Below are 20,943 nucleotides of genomic sequence, written 5' to 3' on the forward strand. Positions count from 1 at the left end.
ACTCAATTCACTATAGCTAAACTGTGGAAGCAACCTAGATGTTCTGCTGTGGATACAAAAATATTGTCCTATATAAACACAATGGACTAATGTTCAGCATTAAAAGAAAATATAATGATACCATTTGCAGGTAAATGAATGGAGTTGGAGACTATCATGCTAAGTGAAGTAAGCCAATCCCATAAACCCAGAGGCTGAATGTTCTCTCTTAAGAACTAGATGCTGATCCAAAATGGGGGGGAATGTGAGAAATGGAGAAATTTTGATCAAATGGGAGGGAGGAGAGGGAAGGATGTATGGGGCAGGATAGATGGTGGAATGAGATGGACATTATTCCCCCAGGTACATGGATGAGTAACATAGGGTGCAATGCTACATCATGTCCAATTAGGTAAATGAAATTTGTGTTGCAATAGTGTACAGTGAATCCAAATGCATTCTTCCTGGGGTCCTGTCCAGGGAATCCTGAACGATGAGTGGCATCGGCGAAAAGATGAGACAGGAGTCGTTCCATTGGAGCAATCTCCAGAGAGAGATGCAGCTTTCTCTGGGTCATCTTTTATTACAATTTTTCTCATCATTATAGATTCAGAATACGTCATTGATTATATAATTTAAAACTTTGCCGAGACATGACATTTCCTTAACCATGATTGGGGGTACAAAAAAATGTAACATTAATTTACATTTTTCCAGGATATGACCTTCAGTTGTGTAATAATTAAAAGTACAGAATCATTAATAAAATACGTCACTAATTTACATTTTTCAGATTTTCCCAGGATTTACTATTTTTCCCGAGATATGTTATATTCTTATTAACTAATGCCAAGCTACGTAACCAGACTCTAAGTCTCCTAACCAATCATTAACCTAAAGTACACTTGTACTTTATTTCTAATCTAAAATTCCCATCTAAAAAAGTCCCTTTAAATCTTATATTTAAAATATCCTAAAGTTTATGAAGCATATGTGAGGCCCTAGGTTTCATCCCCAGTATCAAAACAAATAAAATAAAAATCCCAAAGCCATATACCCTTTGGAAGATGGAGGTGTGGATGTGGCAAGCCGTCATCAGGGGTCACCCCTTATTACACATCAGAGAATTCATACTGGAGAGAACCTTGGGGTGTGTGTGTCGGGGGTGGAGCCATCCCTTCAGAAGCCAGAGAGCTCCCCCTGCTGGTTACAACCCTGGAATGTGGACCATGTGGGGAACCTCTGCTGGCTCTTCTGCTCTTTGTTATACTGGATAATTTGTAGAACAGTCACCTTTTAGGCAAGTGGGTCTATCAAGCTCCTAGTCTACCATGCTAGAAGTTAGTATTATTAAGATTTTTGTTTTGAGATGGGATCCTGCTGTTTTGCCCATGCTGGTCTTGAATTCCAGCAATCCTCCTGCCTCAGTGTGTGGGACTACAGGTGCATGCCATTGTGCCTAACTCTAGAGCAACTCTTTGAATTTGGTAAAACTGAGAAAACACACTAGTATAACTCAGAACTCAACATACATCAATTCTTCACCCCAGAGAAAAACCCTGGGAGCTGAAGGAATGTGAGGAAAATTCCTTTCAGATTTGAAATCCACCACATGAGCTGAAAGGAAGCTGAAAATGGCCTGCCCGGTTCCTTCTACCTCTGGAGGCCAGTGTTTAACTGTGCCTGTCCTTGGTCACCACATCCTGTGGATCACGGGGACTGGTGTCACAGGTGCCAGAGTGACAAGGCTGAGCAGGTGGACAGCCATCAGTGACCTAGCCCAGCCATGATTAGGCTAAGGAGATGGATCTTTAGAGAGCATTGCCCTGCAGACCTTCCTGGGCTGGCCTCCTCCCGTGGGTTCAGCTGTAGTTTGGGGATGAGACTGAAGGCCCTTGACATAGGACACCCTTTGTCCTTGTTTCTCTGTAGCACATTACCTTCTCTGTGAGGCCACAAGTAGTCTGTATCTGAGCAAGAAGCAATTCCCATTGCAACTGCATGCTACTAGATTTGGAATTTTTGGAATGAAATCTTCTTTTAAGATGAAAACCACTAAAATATGGCTGTCATAAAAAATAAAAACCTCAAAAACATTATTCTAAATGAAAGACGGCAGATATCAGAGTCCATAGTATATGGTTTTATCCTTAGGAAATGTCCAGAAAAGGACATTTTTCAGAGACAAATGAGATTTAGTGGTGTCCTGAGAATGGCAAATGAGAGTGACCACAATGTTATGGGGAGGGGGGGTTCTAAAACTGAATTACGGAGATGATTCAATGTTTTGGTAAATTACTAAATCTCTAAAGTGTGGAGAGCCACAATGAATGACCACACCTTCCAGAGGTTCTCTGGTCTTGTGATAACCATTTAAGTAATTTTCTGTTCATCATCTCACCACTCTTATCAGTTGCTGAAGGTCATGTCTCATGCTTCCTCTGAGAAGGGAGCTTCCAGTGGGTTCTCACCAGTTGGGAGTTACTTTGAAAAAAGAATTTGACTTTCTCACGTTTTCTCAGTGCACCTGGCTGATTTCATATTTTTGTACTAGTTGAAAAGCTTTCCTTCTAGAAAACTGCCAATTAAACTTTTCCTTAGAAAAATGTAATGGTGCCTCCTGTTTTTCAAATTCAGAAATAGATTAGCATAGTTTCATCTTTAGGATAGTGTGGTGTGTTTTTGTGTGTGTGTGTAATAGAAATTGAGTGCTTTTAGATTTTGCACTGTAATAGTTTCTGATGCCAACTGCTCAGAATTGGGATAAACTTCATGGGTTAAAAACATGGTAGTTTACAAGGCTGACCTCACAGATTGAGGAGTCCCCAGACCACCTTCACTTCTGAGAGCTGGCTACAAATTCAGGGGTCCCCACTACCCCTGTATGTTAGATAACTCACTAGAATGATTCTCAGAACTCAGGACAAAGGGCTATGTTTTTGTTGCTTGTTTTTGGTACCAGGGATTGAACCCAGGTGTGCTTAACCACTGAGTCACATCCCCAACCCAACCCTTTTTATTTTTCATCAGAGACAGGATCTCTCTAAGCTGCTTAGGGCCTTTCTAAGATGCTGAGTCTGCCTTTGAACTTGAGAACCTCCTTCCTCAGCCTCTGGAGTCACTGGATCATGGATATGCACCACCATACAATATTACATTGTCATCATAAATTTAATGATAGCTAAAAGAGACCCAGTAGTACCAGCCTAAGGAAGAGATGCAAATTGTGCAAGGTCTAGGAACTTCCAGATGCAAAGCTCCTGTCATTTCCCAGGAGCACATTAGGCTACCTGCACACTTATGTGTGACAATACACAGAGTACTGCCAACCAGGGAGGCTCACCTGAGCATCAGTGTCCAGGGTTTTAATTGGACTTTCATTACACAGACATAGTGGATTCTATCCTTGACCCCTCAGTTGAACCCAGTCACCAGCCCCCTTCCTTTCCCTAGAGGATGGACTGATACCACATGGCTCAAAGCCCCAACCCTCTAATCATTTGGTTGGTAATTCTGGCAAGGCCAGGATGCCACTCTGCATATCATGCATGGTCCAAGGGCTCTCTTGTTGCTCAGGAAATTCCAAGGAACCAGCAACAAGGATCGGCCAAATACTTTATTACATAGCACCCACCTTAAAACAAATCAGTCAAAAATCCTTCTTCACTTATTATTCAACTAAACATGTACCGCAGTCTGTCTGGGCCAAATAACTGGGAGGTGACAAGCAACTTGAAGGTTGAAGCGGGAACTGCTTCATTTCGGGAAAACTCAGCGGGAACTGAGCTGGAACTCAAGATAGTGGGCACCCAAGGTAGTAAGAGCCACTTTATTGCAGAACCTCAGAGGTATACATACCTAACTGCTTACACACAGCTCGACTCAATTAGCATTATCTAGATACAACAGTCAGCCAATAAGGAATCCCCACCAACTTAATGGCTCCGTGGCGTTGTCTTACAAACCACTCCTCCTGGCAAACTGCCAGGCGCCATCTTGATTTGCGGTCCCCAACAAACATGTAACAAACATGAAGATTACAGACATTCCTCAATAAACAACTGCAGTGTATCACTCCTTCTTACAGACTCCCTGTTGAGGAGACTGGAAACCAAACTCTTTGTCTAACACAGCAGGAGTGAGCTCAGCTACAATTACTAAGGAAGAAGAGGGGGACAGGAATCTGTGCCAAATACTCCAAGACATTTGGAGGTCACCTCAATGACCTTCTCTGGGACTTGGTTTTCTTCTCTAGAAGAGGAAGGGCTTTGCCCATGTGGAAATAAAGTCCTTTCAAATAAGAGCAGTCAGAGATGATTCAGAGGTTCCTATAACCAAGTCATCAGCCACCTCCACCTGCAGCAGACATCCAAATGCATGCAGGGAGTGAGACACCTTTACAATGGAAAAAAATAATAATAAAAGGAAGCTCAGGTGTGCCCCAGGTTGACAGCTGTGGGCGTGGAAAACTGGGCTGACCTAGCTGGGAGCAGGACATCTCATGTGGCTGCTTCAGGGAGATATGTGACTTTCCATGGTTGGTCCTGAGTTGGTAGTGGGGGCAAAAGACAGAGGAGCTGCAGTGATTGACCAAGTTCAGGCCATGTCTGAGATGACTGCTGCACACGTCACCTTCTGGCTTCCAGGATGGTTGCTGAAGAAGTGTGAGCCAGACCTGTGGCTCAGTGGTGTGGCCATCTTCCGCTTGTGTGCTTATGGATCCCCCTTCTGCTCATTCTCTTGCTGGAGAGAGGCTGGCCAATTCAGGGACCACTATAGATGCTATCTTCACCATGTGGGGAATGTTCCATTGTTCATGTACACCATAGCACATGATCTTGTTATATCATCTTCATAATATCTGATAAGAAATGGTAGCCGTGCAGAAGAATGGAGCAAAAAGAAAAGAGGGGTAGGAAGAAAAGTTGTTGTTGAGAGAGATCATAGAGAGATAGTATTGATGCCACCACGTCAAGCCAATGAGAAATCCAGAGCAATGCAGCAGCCCATCACTTCCTGTGCCAACGCACAGACACAGATCTGTATCCCAGGGAGAGCTGCTGTCAATAACTTATTCCAGAGTTAGTGATACTTTTGTTAGTGGTTCCTTGAAAGGTCCTTTGCAAGGAGGTTCAACCTTTCCCCTGTGACTCTTAATAGACAAAATCTTGTGGTTTAATGTAACAAAGAGGGTCTTTAGGAAGATGCTGTGGGAAGGATCTAGACCCAAGTCCTTTGCAGTACTTTTCCATGCCTGAGAATAGCAGTGTAGATTTATCATTGGAGGCAAAACCCCTAAGTAAGTGGGCCTTACTGTACCAGTTCTCAGGGGAAGAACTGATGTGTCCCAAGTGAGTGAATCTTATGGCCATAAGGAATTCTGTGAGTAAAACCTTTAGCTAGGAGTTCAAGGGTTTCTGAAAAATTTGCTCATTTTAATTTAAGAATAATGTTGGTTCTTTCAAGCTTTCTGGGAGATTATGTATGGTAAAAACAGTGTCATTTTTAAACATGGGGTAATGCCTTATGGAGTTCTAATGATTCCTGTAAAATATGTGCCTTGATCACTTGATATGAAAGTTAGGAGCCTCAGGTTGGGGGAAAAAAACCAAGCAGCTGCTAGTGGTTGTAAGGACTGTGCATGTTTAGCAAGGAAATGCTTCAGCTCATCCTGAAAACAGATATACATTGGTGCGTACATATTGCAACTCTTTAAGAATGGAAGCTGGGTAAGACCCACCTGAAGGTGTGCAGGGTTGCCCCGGAGGCTTTGGCTCCTGGCCATGCCCCACCTTTACAAGATTTCCAGAATTATGCTGACAGGTGATCCATAATCTGAAAATAACCTGTTAAAAAGCTCCCTTTTAAAAGTTCCTTCTCCAATACTAATTTAAGATAGTGACCAAGTTGTCTGTATTATGATGGGCAACTACATGGAGAAATTTAGATAATATCCATCTGAAATAATCTGATACCAGAAAGCAGCCATTTTGGGACCACTAGAGATTATCCAAGTGAAGGTTATAATTTTTAATATTATTCTTTTTTCAGAACCAGGGTCTTCACGTTGATAATGTGTAAAATTCTCTTTGAATCACTCTAGATTTACTCTTTGGGGTCCATTTAGGAGCATAATTTTGGCTGAGGCTGCTACTTTGGCATAACTGCTTGCTAGAGCATTTCCTTTCACAATCATGGTGCCATTTCTCATTCTGACTTTGCATGGGCCACAGCCCTGATGACAGCCGCGCCTCTAAGAAGAAGGAAGCTGCATCTACATGTTCCTTAATTTGTTCATTTTTATGGAGGTTCTAGCAGAGGTTAGGATACCCTCCTTGTTTTCAAAGCATCCTAAAATCACATGATGCTGCCACGCAAACCTACTCTCAGTGCACATGAGTTGACAAACTCTGTGTAGTAAATGCAGTACATTTTGCCATCTGGTCTGACATTCTCTCAGGTCGACTATATTCTAAAGAGAATTCAAATTAGTGATCACGTATTCTGCTTGATAACCTCCAGTTTCAGTTCTGAGAGGATTCATCAACAAATAATAAGACAGGTTTCTTAATTGGAACTTCTAATAAATCCAAGTGAGCTACAGAGATTCTGTGATTAAGGAAAGACAACTGTGAGTGTCCCCTTCTGTTAAAAGCTAGAGAATGTCAGGATCCAGAGCACTAGAGTTGTAAAAAGAAATGTGAGAGGGAGAGAACAACACATGCCCTAAGAGGCTAATTAGCTAGCTGAAAGTGAAAACCTCTTTGTTCACAGATGACATGATTTTGTACACAGAAAATCCTAAGTATCCACTAAAACCTATTAGAATACAAGAGTCCCACAACATTGCTAGAATCAAGATCAATAATCAAAAATCACTACTACTTCTGTACATGCACAACGGGCAATCCAAAAATAAAATTGAGAAAACAATTCCATGTATAATGTCACCAGAAAGAACAAAATACTTAGGAATAAAATAAAAAAGGAAGTGCAACATTTATATTCTGAAAGCTAAACACACTGGTTGAAAGAAATTAAAGAAGTTATAAAAGAGAAGTGGAAAAACATCCCATGTTCATGGTCAGAAGACATGCTATTGTCAAGATGACTGATCTATACAGTAAAGCACTCTCTATCAGAATCCCAGCTGTATTATTTGCGGAAATTGACATGTTGATTCTAATATTTACATGGAATTGCTAGATATCAAGAATAGCCAAAATAACTTTTAAAAAGAAGAACACAGTAGAAAACCCCATACTTCACAACTTTGAAACCTACTACAAAGCAACAGCAGTTAAGATAGTGTGGTACAGATGTTGTAGATCAATGGAATAGAATCGAGAGCTCAGAAGTAAACCTACATGTCTATGGATGGCTAATTTTCAACAAGTGTGACAAGACCATTCAATAGGGAAAAAATAGTCTTTCCTTTCTTCTCCTTATCTTTTTCTTTCTTTTTTCCCTTCCCTTAACCAATGATGATGTAACACTTGGAGGGCCTATGCACAAGAATAAAGTTGGACCACATCTCGCCAATATGAACACAAAATAGATTAAAGACCTAAATGTAAGAACTCTTAGAAAAAAACATGGATCAAATCTTCACGACCTCAGATTTGACAGTAAATTCTTAGACATGACACCAAATGCATAAGCAATGGCAATAAAATAGAAAAACACAATTGAAACTCAAGTCTTTATGCTTCAAAGGATACTTATTAAGAAATGGAAATAAAACCTACAGAATGGAAGAAAATAATTACAAATCATGTACCAATAAGGGGCTTATATCCAAAATATTCAAAGAACCAATAAAACTGGATAATAAAAGACAATCAGATTAAAACAGTAATGCTTGAACTCCAAAACTATTGGCGAGAAATCAGAATCCTAAGCATTGCTGGTAGGACTGTAAAATATTGCAGCCACTTTAAAAAACAGTCTGGCAGAGTTACCATGTGACCTAGCAATTCTGCTCTTAGGTACATATCTAAAAGAACAAAAGCATGTTTACACAAAAGTTGTACATGCATGTTTATGGCAGCATTATTTATAATGGACAAAATGCAAAAGTAACCCAAATGTACATCAACTGACGAATGGATAAGATGTAGTATATCCAAGCAAACAGAATGTTACTCAGCCATAAAATGTAAGGAAGTACAGATACCTGCGACAAAAATGGGTAAACCGCAACAATGTTATACTAAGTGAAAGAAGCCAGCCACAATGGACCATGTGTGACTGCATTGATAGGAATTTTCTAGAAGAGGCAAATCTATAGAGATAGAAAGTAGACTAGCTATTGCTTCAGGCTGGGGTAGCAGATGGGGATCAGGGGAGTGGCAGAGGGTATGGGGGTTTCTCTTTGGAGTGATGAATGTGATCTAAAATTGACAGTGATGATGTTGCACAGCTCTGGGAACACACTAAAAATGGCTCCAGGGCCATGTGGATGGCTGACCACACAATGACAGATGAGCTCAACAGTAGTTTATAAAAGGAAGATACAGAATGTCCCACTGGGCAACATGGGGATGCATGTGGGTACAGAATGGACTAGCAGTGGCTGTGGGAGGCACTTTTGTAGAAATGAGGATAAGGGGACCCCTGGCTCCTGGGGGAGGAAGTGACTAGCTTGTCTGAACACTTCTGCAAGCCGACTTCAACCTCACACATCTTACAAAAAGAAAACAAAACAAAATAAAATGGATTACAGACTTAAGTGTAAAGCCCCAAACTACAAAACTTTTATAAATTAACAGGAGACAAGCTTTAGACCATGAATTAGGGATATGGTTCTTAGACATGACACCAGAAGCACAATGCATGAAGGGAAATTAATAAACTGGACTATCAAAATAAAAACCTGTTGCTTGGTGAATGGCCAAGTGGCCTTGCTAAAAGAATGAAAGGACAAACTGTGGATTGTGAGAAAATATTCGCAAATTATCTATTTGAAAATGGAATCGCCTAGAATAAAGAAAGAAATGAACAGTAACTGAACAGTAAAAGAAATCATCAGGGTGGAGCTGTAGCTTAGTGGTTAAGCTCTTGCCTAGCATGTTTGTGGTCCTGAGTTCAATCCCCAGTACTGGGGGGAAAAGAAAGAAAGAAAGAAACAAACAAACAAATAATCCAACTAGAAAATGAGCAAAACATACAAACAGACATTTCACCAAAAAGGATATGCAGATAGATGGTTAAGAGAAAAACACACGCACGGAAGGAGTTCAGTGTTATTAACTATTAGGGAAATATAAATTAAAGCCATAAGGAAATGCCACTATATACCCGCTAGAACAGCTTTTAAAATGGTGATAATACTACATGCTAGTGAGCATGCAGAGAGCATCTATCTCTTACACGTTGCTGATGGGAATATAAAATGCTAAGACCACTTTGAAAAAACAGTTTGGCAGTTTTTTTTGTTTGTTGTTTGGTACCAGGGATTGAACCCATGGGTATTTAACCACTGAGTCATATCCTCAGCCCTTTTTTATATTTTATTTAGAGATAGGATCTCACCGAGTTGCTTAGGGCCTTGCTAAGTTGCTGAGCTGGCTTTGAACTCATAATCGTCCTGCCTCAGCCTCCCAAGCCACTGGGAGAACAGGCAGGTGTCACGGCACCCAGCTGGCAGTTTCTTTAAAAACAGAGCATATACCGACCATACATCTAGGAATCTTAGAACTTGGCATATTCCAGAGAAATGAAATCTTATGCCCATGCAGAAATAGGTATGGGGTTGGTATACACTTCAGAGAATTGAAAGCAGGGACTCAAAGACATGCTCATACACGCATGTTCATGGCAGCATTATTCACAATAGACAAAAGGTGGAAATAACCCAATTGTCCCTTGACAAGTGACTATATAAACACCACAGGGATGGAGTTATATATATGCAACAGCTGTATACATGACATATATATGGAGTTATATGTGTGTGCACACGCATGTGCATGCAAATGTTATTGATCTCTAAAGGTCGATTCTGCCAAATGCTACTGAAGCGAAATTAACCAGAAAAAGGAGAAATACTGTGTGACTCTACTTGTATGAGGTACTCAGAGTAGGCATACTTCTTAAGACATAAAGGGGTAAGGTAGGGCTGAGAGACAGGAAGGGGGAGTTAGCATTTGGTAAGTACAGTTTCAGTTTTTCAAAATGTAAAGAACTTTTCCCCCAGTGCTAGGGATTGAATCCAGGGGTGATCTACCACTGAGCCGTATCACTAGCTCTTTTTATTGTTTTTATTTCAAGATGGGGTCTCACTAAATTGCTAAGGCTGGCCTTGAATTTGGGATGCTCCTGCCTTAGCTTCCTAAGCAGCTGGGATTACAGGTGTGCGCCACCACATCCAGCACAGAGGAAATGAATACTATGAACAGAAGGTGATTATGATAGCACAACAATATGGATTTATTTAATACTACTGTTCTGCACACTTAAAATGGTTAAGATGGTAAAGTTTACATGTATTTGCTACAATTTTTAAAGTTTAAATGTCTAAAATATGTACATGAGTGTTTATGATAGCTTTGGTTGGAATAGGCCCAAACTGGGAATAAGCCAAATATGCTAGAAAGGGCAAATGGTTAAACAAGTGGCAGTAATAATAAGTACTTAGTAATAAAAGTGAGAAACTATAAAACAACTTGAATAGACATCAACAGTCTAAAAGCCAACTCAAAACATCACACACTATGTGACTCCATTTATTTTTTTTATTTTTGTATTTGTTTCAGTTTAATCTTTAATGAAATACATATTTTATTTCAATTTCTTCTCTCTACATTTGAATGGTATCTATAAATAAATTTTATTAATCTTATGTCAACACATGAATTTCTTCTGTTGTGAGTAGGATGGTAGTAACTAAATGTTCTCAAGTTTACAAAATTATAGATATGAAGAATAGATTGGTGGTTGCCATCTTCCAGATGGTGGGAGGGTGGATGAGTGTCTCTACAGATGAAAGGAGGGATCTTTGTGGAGACAGAAGTTTTGTACATTGATGGTGGTGGTGGTGGTTACATAAGTCTACTTACGCTACAATTGCATAGAACTCCACACACACACTTTCACAGATGAGTCCATGCAAAACTGATTAATCTGAACAAACTCAGTGGGTTAAATCAATGCCAACTTCCTGGTTTTCACATTATAGTTCTGTAAAATATTACCATTTCGGGAAACTGGGTGAATGGTGCATGGGTATCTTTTTGTACTCATTTTGCAACTTCCTGTGAATGTATAATTATTTCAAATGTATAATTATTTAGGTATAAACAACATGCCAACCAAAATAAAAAACAAACTTGCTAGTGACCTTACAGCATTTGAAGGCTTGACCACAACACAGACCAGAAAGTTGCCACCGATCTGACCTGGGCTGTCCATACTGAACTGGCTTGTCTCACTTAGCCACAAAGGTCAGCAATGCACAACAACTGTGTCACTTTTTCTTTTTTTTAACATTTATTTTTTAATTGTGGTTGGGCACAATACCTTTGTTTTATTTATTCATTTTTACGTGGTGCTGAAGATCAAACCCAGGGCCTTGCATGTGCTCTACCGCTGAGCCACAACCCCAAGCCAACTATGTCAGTCTTGGTCTGCTCTGCGCCGATTTTTACTTTTCTGTATATCTCAACATTCTAACCCTGATCCGATCGATCGTTAAAGACTATCTGAGCAGGAGTCGTTTCTCACAACACATTCCTGCCGTCCTTTGTGGCAGGTTTGTGCATCATTTGTGCAAGAACAGACTGCATAAAGCGGAGCCTGAGATGAACGGGAAAACCCTGGGATACGCGTGTGTGACGACCACACGTTGGAATCAGAATAAATGCAGAAATGCCTGTGAAACTCGAGCAAAGTACTTCATCTGCAAAACTCCAGGGCTTTCCTGGAGCGGGTTTCAATCTCTCCACCCTGTCTTATCCACCCTGTGGATCCTCCCTACACTTCGTGGGTCCCGGCCCTGGGTAGCTTGGAGAGCTCGCTGCGCCAGCCCGACCTCCCTGGCGCTCACAAGCGGCCGCCTCCAACTCGCCGACCCGCGCCCCGGGCTGGCCCCGCCCCAGCCCCGCCCCCGGGCCCTAGGGCGAGGACCCCGCGGAGCTGTCCGCGGCTACGCCTGACCCAACCTACCTTGTGGCCCATCCGAATAATCCTTCCAACCCGATATGGGCTACGGCGTGGTCCTCGGGTCTCGCACCTCCAGCCGAGGGCTGGGGCCCGCCGTTTGACGAGGAGCCTCGCGGCAGGCGAAGGACCAGCTGCCCCGGAGGGAGGAGGCGCAGCTCGCGCTTCAGCATGGCGGCGGCGGTGCGCGCTGAGGGCCGCTTTCCTGCGCTGTGCGGTGTGTCGACGGGTGAGCGCGGGGAGGGGGCGCGGGAGCCGGGGGTCGCCAGGGCTTGCGGGAGTCCGGGCGGAGGGTCCCATCCAGCCCGGGACCGCTGGGTGACCTTGCGCGCGTTCCCTGCCTCTCTGGGCGTCGGGGCGCTTGGCTGGAAAGTGACCGTGAAGTGCAGTCGGTTCTTCACGGTTGGTTTCGGTGAAGAGGAGGGAACTGGCGAGCCTTGCTTTCCCGGCGGGCAGGCGCGACCCCCGGGGTCACATGGTGATGCCCACCGGGTTCGGGGCTGAGAGGCGCCCGGGGCTCTGAAGGTGATGGTGGTTGTCCAGGTGGAGTCGGAGAGCACTGGCCTCCGTCAGCTTAATTCCAGCTGGCCGGTGGCCTCCGTGCAGAGACGGATGACTCGGACGTCAGCCCGCAGTGTCGCCTTTCCTTCCCCCGGGGCCCTGGTGGGTTGTGTGCACCCTAGGAAGGCGCCCTGCTGCTGTGTTGCCTAAGGTTGACTGCAGGGCCGCTGCGTGGCCGCCACCTGCCTTCTCTGCCCTATTTTGTTGTTAAGTCCACAGTTCAGCATTTCTAATTCTGGAACTCAAAGCCCCCTAAAACCGTCAAAGTTGGTTTTTTTTTTTTTTTTTTTTTTTTTTTTGGTAACTCATTTTGCAGCAAAAAATTTCACCAGCAATCTTGGCAGAAAATCTGACCTTAATATTCTTTTCTTTTGTCTTTATGATTGTCTCTTCCCTTTTATTTTTCTTCCCCCATCTCCTAGTATTTCAAGGCTGTCTTCTTTCATGAGTCTAAACTGTGTGCCAGCCACTGTCTTCCTCTGTTCATGCGTTTTCCCTCACTGCCTTCCCAGTCCCTTTATGGAGTAGATTCTGTTATTACACTCTTTATACAGGTGGTGGAGGGAGCCACACAGATTGAGCAAGGGACATAGGTTTTTGCACCCACAATTCCTGACACCAAAGTGTGTTTCCCCGCCCCCCCTTTTTTGTCTTCTTGTGTATTTTTTTTTGTTTTTTTTCCAGCTTTATTGAACTATAATTCACATACCATACAGTTCATCTATTTGAAGTGCACAATATTTGCACAAACCTTTGCATTTATCATTATAATCTAATTAGAACATTTTTATCACTCCAAGAAGGAAGCTTTTTAGCTGTAGCCACCACTGATCTATTTTCCACTCTTCTTAGCTCTCCTGTCCTAGACATTTTATATAAGTAGAACCACATACATGGCTGGCTTATTCAGTGCAAGGTCATCAAGATTCATCCACGTTGTAACATGTATCATCCTGAATTTCTTAGGGCCGAATTGTAACGTGTCCATCACACACTTTATCTGCTCATCAGTTGAGGGACACTTGAGTTGTTTTCCATCTTTTGGGTATTATGCCTAATGTTGCTGTAAACATCAGCATGCCATGTTTTTACATGTGTGTCTATTTTCTTTTCTCTTAAGTATGTACCTGGGAATGGAGTTGCTGGGTAAAATGGTAATTCCACACTTGAGGGATGGCCAGAATGTTTTCGAAGTACCTGAGGGTACAGTGAGGGTTTTGATTTTTCTTTAGCAACATTTCTTATTATCTGTTCTTTTGATTATAGCCATCCTAGTGAGTATGAAATGGTATTAATTTGAAATTTTGATTTGCATTTCCCTGATGGATAATGAATGTATTTTCATGTGCTTATTAGCCATTTTTACATGTTTTTTTGAGAAATGTCTGTTCAAGTGTTTTGGCTCTTTTAAAATTGGGTTTTCATTTTATTATTTAATTGTAAGGAGTCTATAGGTGTCTAATCAGATGTATGATTTGCAGAATTTTATTCGATATGTTGTTTTTCAACTTTCTTGATAGTTTGTGGGTTTTTTTTTTTTTTTTTTGTACTGGGGATTGAACCCAGGGGTGCCTAATCACTGAGACACATCCCCAACCCTTTTTTATGTATATTTTTAGAGACAGGGTCTCATTGAGTTGCTTAGGCTGGCTTTGAACTCAACAATCCTCTTGCCTCAGCCCCTAGAGCTGCTGGGAATATAGGTGTGCACCACCAAGCCTGGCTTGATAGTGTTTTTTTGAGGCATACAAGGTTTTTGTTTATTTGTTTTTGTAATGCTAGAGACTGAACCCAGGCATGCTGGTTCTTCTACCGCTGAGCTGAGCTTTATCCCCATCCCCGAAACACAGGTTTTAAATTTTGGTGAAGTCTGGTTTATGGGTTTTTTCTTTTTTTTCTTTTTATCACTTGTGCTTTTGGAGTTATGTTTCAGAAACATTGCTAGACCCGAGGTCATGATAATTTACCTCTGTTTTTCTTCTAGGAGTTTTATAGTTTTAGCTCTTACCTTCAGGTCTTTAGTCCATTTTGAATTAAGTTGTACATAAGGTGTGAGGTAGGGCTCCAACTTCATTCTTCTATGGGTTGACACCCTGTTATTCCAACACCATTTTTTGAACACATTCCTTTTCCCCTATTGAATGGTCATGGTCCCTCTGCCAAAAACCAGTTGCCCACAAATGCTGTCTAAGTCTGTCCTCGAGAACCACACTGTATTAAGGGTTGCACAGGGAGGTACAGTCAGCCTGGTGCTGTGGGGGCTCCAGAGGGTGGAGGTTTCACAAGAGCTGCTGAGCCTCCAGGATCTGGTGGATCCAGGATCTCATATACAAAAGTGTATGAGAGCGAATTCAAGACTAACTGTGTGTTTGGATGGCTATGGGGAGGGTGGGGCAGGGGCAGCAGGAGGCTGGTGTGGAAGCCTGGGGCCATGTGGCAGTCCTGCAGGCTGTGCCCAGAATTTGTAACTTGGCAGCAGGAAGCCAGGGAAGGACATGTCAGGGCTGTTAATTGATGAAGCCTCTTACTGTAGAAAGGTGGTAAATACAAGGGGAGAGATGGGAGACCCATTAAGAAACCTTGAACCTGTGTCTGAGTGATGCTAAGGCCTGAACAAAGAAGTGGCAGCAGGACCACAGCAGAGGTGTGGCCCACGGCAGAGGGATTTTTAAGGTGACTGCCAAGCATGAAGCCTGGTTGATGGGAGGGTGAAGAGAAGGTGCAGCATGATGGCAGCTACCTGGCCAGTGGTCACTAAGCCTGGAAATCACTCATCCACTTCTCTTAGTTCTTTAATTCTGTGGATGGTATTATTCTGTGAATGTTACTGTTTTATTTATTTTTGGGGTACTGGGCATTGCACCCTATTGTGCTTTACAGAGCCACATCCTCAACCCTTTATATCTCAAGACCTGAATTTGCACTTCTCCTGCCTTAGCCTCCTTGGTATCTGTGGTTGCGGGTTTGTGCCACAGTAGGTGGCTCACCTTATTATTTTAAATGTCCCTCTTCATGTAGGAATGTATCTTTAAATTTTATTTATTTATTTATTCTTGTTGGAGGCCTGTGGACATAGCTAAGTGGTAAAGCACTTGCCCAGCATATGTGAGGCTCTGGGTTCTATTGCCCACACCATAAAACAACTCCACTTTTTGCTGAGTGCAGAGGCCTTCATCTGTAATCCCAGCAACTTGGGAGCCTGAGACAGGAGAATTGCAAGTTGGAAACCAGTCTGGGCAACTTAGGGAGACCCTTTCTCAAAAAATGAAGAGGGGATGTGGCTCAGTGATGAAGCACATGCCTGCAGGCTCCAGGCCCTGGGTTCAACCCCAGCACTGGAACCAAAAAATATTTATTTACTTATTTTTAATTGACAGGTCATTTCTGGTGCTGGCAGCTTTCCCTGAACACCTTTCCAACAGCTTCTGTTTTGGCGCTGAAGACCACTCTCAGCAATGGTGAGATTCATTTGGGAAGTATCTGTTCTCATAAGATTTAATAAGAGTTTCTGTAGATTTGAAAATGTGAATGGACAAGGCATGTCCTTGATGATGGTATTGTACCGTCTTGAGTATTTTTCAAATTTTTTATGAGTGCAGTTGTTGTAGTTCAAGGCTTTAAAAAATAATGGTTGCCATTTTTGAGTAGGTATTGTGCACTAGGCTTGAAACATATCACCTTGTTCAGCCCTCACACTGGCTTTCATGAGCTTATTCACATTTTAGAGATGATAAGGTGAATCTCTGAGAAGCCAAGTGACTTGTTCAAGATCATGCAGCCAGGCCAGGCACAGTAGTGCACACTTGTAATCCCAGTGACTTCGGAGGCTGAGGCAGGAGGTTGCAAGTTCAAGGCCAGCTCTGTCTTAAAATAAAAATAAAAAGGACTAGGGATGGGGCTCAGTGGTTAAATACCCCTGAATTCAATGCCCAGTACCTTCCCCCAAAAAAGAATGAAAGAAATCACACAGCCAGTGAAGCAGGGCTGGTCCCAGAGCTTTCTGGCTGCTGTGATGCCCCCTCCTGTGGACACAGACTTCCTTGACATAGTGCAGGGCCTCTCTTCAGCTGCCTTCTGGGAAGTCCAGGCCAACCTTGCTGTGCAAGGAAGCCTGGCCCTTTCACCTTGAGCTTCTGGGACTCCTTAGTGCTGGGCTTCCCTGTGGGTCTCCTGCCTTTTCCTCTTGTAGACCCACCTGTGAGATGCCTTGGAGATCCTGGGAGAAGTCCAGCTGACAGGGCTTTCTCCCTAATGGCAGATTTCCTACGACCTGTCACACCCACTGTGAATCAACCAGTTTGATTTGTTGCTTGGTTGATTGACTCACTGATTTATAAACAGTTTATTTACCCCTTAACATGTGCCAGGCACTGCCCTGACCTGAGCTGGTGTAGGGCCTGATAGGGATAGCTGTCCTCACTACAGGTTGCTGTGCTATTCCTTAAAATATTAACTTTCAGCCTGGGGGTGCGGCTCAGAGGTTGAGCCTTGCCTAGGGTGCCCAAGGCCCGCAATTGAATCCCCAGCTCCACACCGGAAGTAAAAAAAAAAAACAACAAAAAACAATTGAGTTTCCAAAAGGTCCTAAAAGGCTCAGAGCTTTCATTCCTAGTCCTTTTCTGCTCCTTCCCATCATCTAGGGACACTAATTCTTTCACCTTCCTCTGGTTATATTTCTAAATACATTCAGTCTTCTTTAAACAACATTGTTATGCTAATTGGAGATGTAACAGTCTATCCTTACCCTTACTTTCTTCCAGTATAGGTAGAAGCTGAGTTTGGACTGAATCTCTGGGCATTGTTTTTGTTATTAAATTATGTGCACATTCAGAGCGGAGCTAGGTAGTATTCTACTGTTACATTTTTTCCTGAAATTCATAATTGCCTGACTTTTAAGAAGTTGATTGCTTTCCTTATCACTCTATTTTTCTAAATGCTGCAACAAATCAGTCAGAAACATAGTAATAAATTTTCTAAAATCTCTCACCAACCAGTTTTCCTAGAAGAGACCCAAGTGAGAAGGAAGGAGTTCTTGGTGTAGAACGTGATGTGTGCTGAGGTAGAACCCTGGGGGCCTCTCCGTCCCCACCTGAGGGGTTGTGGCCTATCCCACTTTAGGCTGCAGGGTTGTTGCTTCCTGAGTCTGGGGTCTCATGACCTAAACTTAATAAGAATTCAAAGGATCAGAACAGAGTTGATAAGTGAGGTGGATTGTGATCTGTAAGTGAGCTTCAGAACGTGACTCAGCCTGAACTACTGAACTTTCTTCTTTAAAAAATCATAACACGGGGCTGGGGATGTGGCTCAAGCAGTAGCGCACTCCCCTGGCATGGGTGCGGCCCGGGTTCAATCCTCAGCACCACATACAAACAAAGATGTTGTGTCTGCCGAAAACTAAAATGTAAATAAAATATTAAAAAAAAATCGTGACACAATGTAAGCAAAACCATTTATACAAGTGTGCATGAAAATTGACTGTTGTTTTGCTGGTACTGAGGATTGAACTGAGGGGCACCCTATCACTAAGCCACATAACCAGCCCTTGTCATATATTTTTTCTTTGTTTATTTGTTTTGATGGTGCTGGGGATTGAATCCAGGGCCTTGTGCATGCAAGGCAAGCACTCTACCAACTGAGCTATATCCCCAGACCTGTGTTTTATTTTGAAACAGGTTCTTGCTAAGTTGCTAAGGCTGGCTTCGAACTTGCAATCCTTTGCCTCAGTCTCCTGAGTCACTGGGATTATAGCCATGTGCCACGCACCCAGAAAAAGTGACTATTTCTAATGTGTACAAAGCCCTGGGTTCAATCCCCAGTTCTTCCCTGCCTCCCATTAAAACAAACAAACAAAAAACAAGTGGCTATTTCTAAATTCTAAAGTTGATTTCTTTTTATTTTTGACATTTGGTTTCTTTTAGGCTGGGTACATTATTAGCTATGAGTGATATTTCAGTCTTTCCAAAAAAATCTGTTAATAATTTTTACACTTCTTGAACTACATTAAAGATTATAATGTGGAACAGAGCAAGATGAAATGTTTTAATATTAGATATGTGTTGAAGATGAAGGTGTTTACAAGAAAGGCTGTGTATAGCAGAATGAGATTTGTAATGATAAAGTTCTGGTTTGTTAAACAATGAAGACCCAGGGCTGGGGTTGTAGCTCAGTAGCAGAGTGCTTGCCTAGCATGTGAGGCACTAGGTTTGATCCTCAGCACCACATATAAATAAATAAAGATCCATCAACAACTTCAAAAAAAATGAAGACCCAATGTTTTCTGGCTACATTTTATTTGGTAGTTCATCAGGTGGGCTACAGGTCTAGAGGACGTCTGTGTGCTAGGTGCGATCTCCCTCCCCACAGGTGAGCAAATCATCTGGAATCGAAATTAGTGTTGAAATCTCATCCAGTCATCCAGTTCCTTGTGGCATTGGCAAATCTATCTCATAGGCCTACATTTGAAACAAAATGGTCGTATTAAGTGTTGTCCAGTAATCAAAGATTATCCCTTTGTGTTTGGGTCTCTGTATTCAGTGGAACTATTTCGATGGCTTCCTACCACCCTTAGATGTCACTCTCCCTGTCCTTACCCGCTTTCTTTCTCTGGTCCTGTGAGTCATGGTTGATGCTGATGATGAATCTGCAGTTACTGTCCTCTGCATGGCTTCACTCAGACTTGAAAACAGCTGTTGTCAGGTTTTTGTTTTGTGTTTATCAAGCCAATACCCTAAAGGCCACTTTCCCTCCAGGGCTGTTTGAATCCTGTCACTTCTCTAGTGAAGCACAGAGCTCAAGAATCTGTGCATGCACTGATCTTGCCAGCACTGTCCCACTCCTTCATCACCACCTGTTCCTGTCACCTCTGCCTTCTTCCTCACGTGAAACCGCCATCCCTGGGACTGGTCAGATGGCTTCCTCTCAGACATGGCTGTTCTAAAACCTTTTCTCAAGTAATAGATGCATGTGGTTAAAAAAAAAAAAAATCCCTCAAAATACAAAAATGCGGGTCTTTCACATCCAGCCTTAAATGCCCCTGTTTTCTTCCACAGAGGCAGCTGCTCCTCAGTCTCTTGCGTGATCTTCTGGAGTTGTCTACAGCATGCCTTCCCTGCTTCCCTGTGTTTTGAACATAAAGGGCAGGGTACCCTCTACACATTGAGTCTTGTTCTTCTGAACAGTTTCACTTGAAGGTCTTTCCTCATCTGTCCACTGCCCAGCTGCATACAGCAGAGGGCGCCATTTGCCCAGAGCAGCCCAGGAGCTTGGGCTGGATAATGCAGGGCAGAAACCCTGGCTGTACAGAGCTTTCTTGAGACTGGGACATCCACTGTGGAAATGAACCATGACCTCTCTAGGAAGGGCATTTAGGTGGCTTTCATTCCTAAAAGTTTGGTTTTATTTTTTAAATAACAATTGTCCTCAAAATATGATTCTTAAAAGATTAGAATTTTTAGAGACTTATTTTCATCAAGTCACAGTTATTTGGTGCTGGCAGCTCCACAGCCAGGGAGCATCTAACTTGGTTTTGTTTCATCTCTCTGTAGGCCCTTTGTCACTGCAGGGAACCAGAGACAGCCGACACTTCACCAGCTTGAGTCATGCGCTACAGACACAGTGCTGTATCTCTCCTCCCACCAGCCGGTCAGGCCAGCAGTACAGACCCTACAGCTTCTTCACTAAATGTAGGTAGACTGGCACACACTTCCACTTCCTGCAACAGGAAAGTAGGGGTGCTTTCCTATCTTAATTTTTCTTCTGTCATAAACGAATTAACATTTTAGTGATTATTCAACTAAAAATGCAACTAGAATTATCTCATGTGCTACAGCTGTATTTGGAGAGCACTAGTTTATCTGAGCCCCTCATTTGGGGCACCCAAGGCCTAGAAGTATTGAATTGTGCCCCAGATACCCTGCTGATTTAGAGTCACACCAAGAAGGCCCTTACTGTTTTTAGCTGGGCCTTTGCTAGGACATATCATTTGGAGAAGTTCAAGAGACGTCACTACTGAGACCTGAGTTGTGATTGGCAGACATCAGGGAAGCAAGTCTACTTACTGGTCAGGGACTTACTGGGATTTAATGTTAGCCATCTTTTGTGGAAACAAAGTGGAATTGTCTCCTCTTGTGTTTTCCAAATGTAATCATGTTTTATGTTCACTGTATGATTTTATTTTATTTTCATTACCTCAGTGACATGGATGAAGCTGGGCTTTCTGGCCTTTCTTATTCTTAGGAGAGTGTA

General features: G+C 42.6%; 1 pseudogene across 1 annotated transcript in view; it reads left to right on the top strand.

Annotated features, from left to right (window-relative positions):
- The first annotated feature begins 12,247 nt into the window (after nucleotides 1-12,247).
- LOC144372069 (small ribosomal subunit protein uS5m-like) overlaps nucleotides 12,248-20,943 on the top strand; it is a 34,412-nt pseudogene continuing 25,716 nt past the window's right edge. Inside the window, exons 1-3 of the transcript XR_013432117.1 lie at nucleotides 12,248-12,367; nucleotides 16,077-16,157; nucleotides 20,244-20,381. The product of XR_013432117.1 is annotated as a small ribosomal subunit protein uS5m-like (transcript). The remainder of the gene's footprint in view (nucleotides 12,368-16,076; nucleotides 16,158-20,243; nucleotides 20,382-20,943) is intronic.

The sequence above is a fragment of the Ictidomys tridecemlineatus genome, chromosome Y (assembly GCF_052094955.1).
Source record: "Ictidomys tridecemlineatus isolate mIctTri1 chromosome Y, mIctTri1.hap1, whole genome shotgun sequence".
Classification (NCBI taxonomy): Eukaryota; Metazoa; Chordata; class Mammalia; order Rodentia; family Sciuridae; genus Ictidomys; species Ictidomys tridecemlineatus.